Source organism: Cololabis saira, unplaced genomic scaffold, assembly GCF_033807715.1.
Source record: "Cololabis saira isolate AMF1-May2022 unplaced genomic scaffold, fColSai1.1 scf455, whole genome shotgun sequence".
Lineage (NCBI taxonomy): Eukaryota > Metazoa > Chordata > Actinopteri > Beloniformes > Belonidae > Cololabis > Cololabis saira.
The window spans coordinates 870-7,419 of NW_026906619.1; the positions used below are offsets into that span (position 1 = coordinate 870).

A 6,550-nucleotide genomic window follows, 5' to 3' on the forward strand; every position below is an offset into this window, starting at 1 on the left:
GTACACTACCAAGGTTGTGACTGGGATAATATTAGAGATTAGGATTTTTTGAGCTAACCAGGAGTTGAACCTAGAATCTTCTGATCCGTACTCAGATGCGTTATCCATTGCGCCACTAGCCCTCTTTTAGGGTAACATGTGGAAACATGTGGAAACACACGTGTTGCAACGACTCAGATGTCCCATCCACAGTAGATGGCAGAGCCATAGCCGGGTACAGCAGTGAAATAGAATCCCGCTCTGGGCAGATGAAAAATAAAGCCAGTCCTTCGAGCCGGAGTTGAACCAGCGACCTAAGGATACCTGTTTTACTGGTTCTACAGTCCAGAGGAGTCCAGACGGAAAACTGGTTTCTCTAAAACGCTGATAAAACCTCACATTACAGACACTTTTCGATTATTGTTCTTATTTACCAGCAACTGAAGCCCGGCTAGCTCAGTCGGTAGAGCATGAGACTCTTAATCTCAGGGTCGTGGGTTCGAGCCCCACGTTGGGCGCTGAAGTCACATTTATGAAGTTTGTTTGAAGTGTAGAGTCCAGGTTGAAGGTGAGCAGAAAGGAATCACCTCCACTGCTGTGATGGATTTTACTGGCTGAGACTGGTGACATCATCAATGACATCACATGTCTGATGACATTCCAGGGTTAGGTGAAATAATTTCATTGATTTGCCGTTGACGACGATAACATGTAAGAATTTGTAATTATGACTACGTATCTGATGCATGTAATTGATTTGCCGATGACGAGGATAACATGTGCACGTTACCAAATGGCCAAAGCCGAGTACAGTGATGAAATAGAGTCCCGCACTGGGCACATGGAAACTAACAGCAGTCCTTCGAGCCGGAGTTGAACTAGCGACATTTTGCTGGTTCTACAGTACTCCGCTCTACCAACTGAACTATCGAAGGAGGGTGCATGTTGACAGCTCCATGACTTGTGTATTCTTCTACCAAGGCCTGAAACTAGGAAAAGGAAACATTTTAAATGAGGTCTCCCTTGCCGGGTCCTTACCACTGGCAGAGTACATTGTCCTTGGCTAAGTGCCTGGGCCGTAGCACCCCCTTTCCCCACCCCAATCAATTGAAGTGTGAATGGTGTGAAAATCTGATCCAAACACCCTAGTGGATTTTGTTGTGGCCGTGGCACCTTTTTCTTTCTTTTTCCAAAAGTTTGAGAAGCTCTCTGGCTGCCACAGGGGTGCTGTGACCCGGATTCAAACCGGGGTTTTCAGTTTTGTTTTTTCCATCCTCACGAGTTCACCAACCAGACAAACTTTTGCTGCAACAGAAAACTTTGATATGTTCATGGAATTATGCAAGTCTGCACAATCACCTGCCTTGAAGAAAGCAGGATCAATCTTTAAATAAAAGGAATTGCATTTATTCATCTGATTCTGCAGATTCACACCTTTTAGAGTGGTTGTTGTGGCAGAGTGGTTAAGGCGATGGACTCGAAATCCATTGGGGATTCCCCGCGCAGGTTGAAATCCTGCCAACAACGCTTAATGGGGAACAAAAGGCTTGTTAAATGTACAATGTCTTAACCTCAGACAAGACTGTGATTTATAACTCATCCATCAGGGGCCTCATTTACAAAGAGTGCAGTGCACAAAAAATGTCTGTACGCGCACGGTCTGATGTTCAGAAAGTGACTTGAATGTAGAAAGTTGTGGTGCTTCATGCACCGATCAATGCTGGCGTATGCACATTTGTAAAGTTTTTTCTGTTGGCGACACTCGCGGTGCAGTGAAGTTGCAGTGAAGTTGTCATGATGCCACATGTGTCCCTGATGGTCTAATGGCTAGGATTTGGTGCTTTCACCACCACGGTCCGGGTTCAATTCCCGGTCAGGGAAGAAATGTCTATTTCTCCCCCAGCCGGGGGTGATCAATCCCCGGCTTGTGTCCAAGTAGCGCACCACAGATCCCCCCTACGGATCCACAGCACCGCGAGGCCTTTTCTGTGGCCTCGAGGATTTTCTTGGTGGCTCTCCTCAACTGCAGTCCTGTAACTCCAAGGAGTTTGAGCACTCTCTGGAGTGAATGTCCTGCGAAACCTCTGCACTCAATTTCAACTGGCTCGCAGCGGGCTCTCCAGCCATTGCTCCGGCACTCGATGGTGAGCTCAGAGTATTTGGCCCTCTTGCGCTCATTGGCCTCACCAATCCGGCCCTCCAAGGGGACAGTCAGTTCCAGCAGGACCACTTGCTTGGTGGACTCCAAAGTTAATACCATATCTGGGGGGAGTGAAGTGGCAGCTATGCTAGCTGGGAACTTGAGTTTCCTTCCCAGGTCAACTTGGAGCTGCCAGTCACGAGCGGTAGCGAAGAGTCCTCCTGCGGAGTTTGGCTGGTGTTTTGCATTCTGCCCAGCTCTAAACAAACGTGATTGACTGCTTCGGGGCGACCTGGGTCTTGCTGTTCTGTATCGCTGTGCAGATGGAATCCGCCAAGGATTTTAGAACTTGGTCGTGGCGCCAGCGATACCGCCCCTCTCCTAACGCCGTTGGGCAGCAGCTCAGAATGTGCTCCATGGTGCCCCTCCTCTGGCACAACTTGCACTCAGGCGTATCTGCCAGGCCCCAGGTGTGCAGGTTGGCCGGGCTTGGGAGGACGTCGTACACTGATTGAATGAGGAACTTTGTGCGCAGAGGTTCAGCTCTCCAGAGTTCTTCCCAGGTGAGTTTGCGAGGTTCTGCATGCTCCCACCTTGTCCACGCCCCTTGTTATTAAAAATAAATAAATGAACAAAGCTCCAAGTGTAGAACATCTCATATATTTTACATCTATTTTTCTCTGCATCATAGTAACCCACTGAACCCCTTGATGGACTGTCTCAGGGACTTTGAAACATGGATGAAGCTTCATGAAAACAAGACGGAAGTTATTTGGTTTGGAAGTGGTGCCCGCTATGATCAGCTAACGAGTGGTTAAGGCGATGCACTCGAAATCAGCTAACGAGTGGTTAAGGCGATGCACTCGAAATCCGTTGGGGATTACCCGTGCAGGTTGAAATCCTGCCAACAATGAGACATGAGACATGTGACATCACATGTCTGATGACATTCCAGGGTTAGGTGAAATAATTTCATTGATTTGCTGTTGACGACGATAACATGTAAGAATTTGTAATTATGACTAAAATGACTAAAAGGTGTGCAGATTCACACCTTTTAGAGTGGTTGTTGTGGCCGAGTGGTTAAGGCGATGGACTTGAAATCCATTGGGGATTACCCGCGCAGGTTCAAATCCTGCCAACAACGCTTAATGGGGAACAAAAGGCTTGTTAAATGTACGATGTCTATACCTCAGACAAGACTGTGATTTATAACTCATCCATCAGGGGCCTCATTTACAAAATGTCTGTACGCGCACGGTCTGATGTTCAGAAAGTGACATGAAAACAAGACAGATTTTACTGGCTGAGACTGGTGACATCATCAATGACATCACATGTCTGATGACATTCCAGGGTTAGGTGAAATAATTTCATTGATTTGCCCTTGACGACGATAACATGTAAGAATTTGTAATTATGACTACGTATCTGATGCATGTAATTGATTTGCCGATGACGAGGATAACATGTGCACGTTACCAAATGGCCAAAGCCGAGTACAGTGATGAAATAGAGTCCCGCACTGGGCACATGGAAACTAACAGCAGTCCTTCGAGCCGGAGTTGAACTAGCGACATTTTGCTGGTTCTACAGTACTCCGCTCTACCAACTGAACTATCGAAGGAGGATGCATGTTGACAGCTCCATGACTCGTGTATTCTTCTACCAAGGCCTTAAACTGGGAAAAGGAAACATTTTAAATTAATTATTGTCTCCCTTGCCGGGTCCTTACCACTGGCAGAGTCCATTGTCCTTGGCTAAGTGTCTGGGCCGTAGCACCCCCCCTGTCGTCAGGTAAGGGCATTTGCCTCTAATGAGATATGAGGAAGGAAGAGAATGAATAAAAGAGGTCCCATGAAAGACAAAAATAATGCGTGAGCCTGGGGCAGCTTCGGAAACATTATGGAAGACGGCCTATCCTGCGGCACCTTTGAAGTGTACGTTTCCGGGCATACACAGAGACAAATGAAAAAAGCAAGTAAATAAATAAATGACAGAGAAGAAGAAACGTGTACACTACCAAGGTTGTGACTGGGATAATAATAAAGATTAGGATTTTTTGAGCTAGCCAGGAGTTGAACCTAGAATCTTCTGATCCGTACTCAGACGCATTATCCATTGCACCACTAGCCCTCTTTTATGGTAACATGTGGAAACATGTGGAAACACACGTGTTGCAACGACTCAGATGTCACATCCACAGTAGATGGCAGAGCCATAGCTGGGTACAGCAGTGAAATAGAATCCCGCTCTGGGCAGATGAAAAATAAAGCCAGTCCTTCGAGCCGGAGTTGAACCAGCGACCTAAGGATACCTGTTTTACTGGTTCTACAGTCCTCCGCTCTACCAACTGAGCTATCGAAGGAGGATGCATGTTGACAACTCCATGACTCGTGTATTCTTCTACCAAGGCCTTAAACTGGGAAAAGGAAACATTTTAAATTAATTATTGTCTCCCTTGCCGGGTCCTTACCACTGGCAGAGTCCATTGTCCTTGGCTAAGTGCCTGGGCCGTAGCACCCCCTTCCCCCACCCCAATCAATTGAAGTGTGAATGGTGTGAAAATCTGATCCCTAGTGGATTTTGTTGTGGCCGTGGCACCTTTTTCTTTCTTTTTCCAAAAGTTTGAGAAGCTCTCTGGCTGCCACAGGGGTGCTGTGACCCGGATTCGAACCGGGGTTGCTGCAGCCACAACGCAGAGTACTCACCACTATACGATCACAGCTTGAAAGGATACATGTACCCAGCTTTAGATATGTGCTCGGTTTCTGCAGTTATGTCAGTTTACACGGTGTGAGGTTGGAAGAAGTGTGTGTGGAGGTGTGGCGCCCCTGTCGTCAGGTAAGGGCATTTGCCTCTAATGAGATTAAATAGATTGAATAAAAGAGGTCCCATGAAAGACAAAAATAATGCGTGAGCCGGGGGCAGCTTTGGAAACATTATGGAAGACGGCCTATCCTGCGGCACCTTTGAAGTGTACGTTTCCGGGCATACACAGAGACAAATGAAAAAAGCAAGTAAATAAATAAATGACAGAGAAGAAGAAACGTGTACACTACCAAGGTTGTGACTGGGATAATAATAAAGATTAGGATTTTTTGAGCTAGCCAGGAGTTGAACCTAGAATCTTCTGATCCGTACTCAGACGCATTATCCATTGCGCCACTAGCCCTCTTTTATGGTAACATGTGGAAACATGTGGAAACACACGTGTTGCAACGACTCAGATGTCACATCCACAGTAGATGGCAGAGCCATAGCTGGGTACAGCAGTGAAATAGAATCCCGCTCTGGGCAGATGAAAAATAAAGCCAGTCCTTCGAGCCGGAGTTGAACCAGCGACCTAATGATACCTGTTTTACTGGTTCTACAGTCCTCCGCTCTACCAACTGAGCTATCGAAGGCTCCATGACTCGTGTATTCTTCTACCAAGGCCTTAAACTGGGAAAAGGAAACATTTTAAATTAATTATTGTCTCCCTTGCCGGGTCCTTACCACTGGCAGAGTCCATTGTCCTTGGCTAAGTGCCTGGGCCGTAGCACCCCCTTCCCCCACCCCAATCAATTGAAGTGTGAATGGTGTGAAAATGGATGAAGCTTCATGAAAACAAGACGGAACCTATTTGGTTTGGAAGTGGTGCCCGCTATGATCAGATTGGTGCAAATTCACACATTTTGGAGTGGTTGTTGTGGCCGAGTGGTTAAGGCGATGCACTCGAAATCCGTTGGGGATTACCCGTGCAGGTTGAAATCCTGCCAACAATGAGACATGAGACATGTGACATCACATGTCTGATGACATTCCAGGGTTAGGTGAAATAATTTCATTGATTTGCCGTTGACGACGATAACATGTAAGAATTTGTAATTATGACTAAAATGACTAAAAGGTGTGCAGATTCACACCTTTTAGAGTGGTTGTTGTGGCCGAGTGGTTAAGGCGATGGACTTGAAATCCATTGGGTATTACCCGTGCAGGTTCAAATCCTGCCAACAACGCTTAATGGGGAACAAAAGGCTTGTTAAATGTATGATGTCTTCACCTCAGACAAGACTGTGATTTATAACTCATCCATCAGGGGCCTCATTTACAAAATGTCTGTACGCGCACGGTCTGATGTTCAGAAAGTGACATGAATGTAGAAAGTTGTGGTGCTTCATGCACCGATCAATTCTGGCGTATGCACATTTGTAAAGTTTTTTCTGTTGGCCACACTCACTGGCGATGCAGTGAAATTGCAGTGAAGTTGTCATGATGTCACATGTGTCCCTGATGGTCTAATGGCTAGGATTTGGTGCTTTCACCACCACGGTCCGTGTTCAATTCCCGGTCAGGGAAGAAATGTCTATTTCTCCCGCAGCCGGGGGTGATCAATCCCCGGCTTGTGTCCAAGTAGCGCACCACAGATCCCCCCTACGGATCCACAGC

General features: G+C 46.6%; 8 non-coding genes across 8 annotated transcripts; 6 read left to right on the forward strand and 2 right to left on the reverse strand.

Moving 5' to 3' along the window:
• The first annotated feature begins 424 nt into the window (after positions 1 to 424).
• Positions 425 to 497, forward strand: trnak-cuu (transfer RNA lysine (anticodon CUU)). Its single transcript has one exon. It is a non-coding gene; the product is annotated as a tRNA-Lys (tRNA).
• Positions 498 to 1,424: 927 nt separating this feature from the next.
• On the forward strand, positions 1,425 to 1,506 carry trnas-cga (transfer RNA serine (anticodon CGA)). The gene has a single exon. It is a non-coding gene; the product is annotated as a tRNA-Ser (tRNA).
• A 282-nt stretch (positions 1,507 to 1,788) lies between these two features.
• Positions 1,789 to 1,860, forward strand: trnae-uuc (transfer RNA glutamic acid (anticodon UUC)). The gene has a single exon. It is a non-coding gene; the product is annotated as a tRNA-Glu (tRNA).
• A 1,324-nt stretch (positions 1,861 to 3,184) lies between these two features.
• Positions 3,185 to 3,266, forward strand: trnas-uga (transfer RNA serine (anticodon UGA)). The gene has a single exon. It is a non-coding gene; the product is annotated as a tRNA-Ser (tRNA).
• Positions 3,267 to 4,398: 1,132 nt separating this feature from the next.
• trnay-gua (transfer RNA tyrosine (anticodon GUA)) lies at positions 4,399 to 4,487 on the reverse strand. The gene is given in 2 exon segments: positions 4,399 to 4,434; positions 4,451 to 4,487. It is a non-coding gene; the product is annotated as a tRNA-Tyr (tRNA).
• Positions 4,488 to 5,437: 950 nt separating this feature from the next.
• On the reverse strand, positions 5,438 to 5,526 carry trnay-gua (transfer RNA tyrosine (anticodon GUA)). The gene is given in 2 exon segments: positions 5,438 to 5,473; positions 5,490 to 5,526. It is a non-coding gene; the product is annotated as a tRNA-Tyr (tRNA).
• A 278-nt stretch (positions 5,527 to 5,804) lies between these two features.
• On the forward strand, positions 5,805 to 5,886 carry trnas-cga (transfer RNA serine (anticodon CGA)). Its single transcript has one exon. It is a non-coding gene; the product is annotated as a tRNA-Ser (tRNA).
• A 152-nt stretch (positions 5,887 to 6,038) lies between these two features.
• trnas-uga (transfer RNA serine (anticodon UGA)) lies at positions 6,039 to 6,120 on the forward strand. Its single transcript has one exon. It is a non-coding gene; the product is annotated as a tRNA-Ser (tRNA).
• Positions 6,121 to 6,550: the final 430 nt, after the last annotated feature.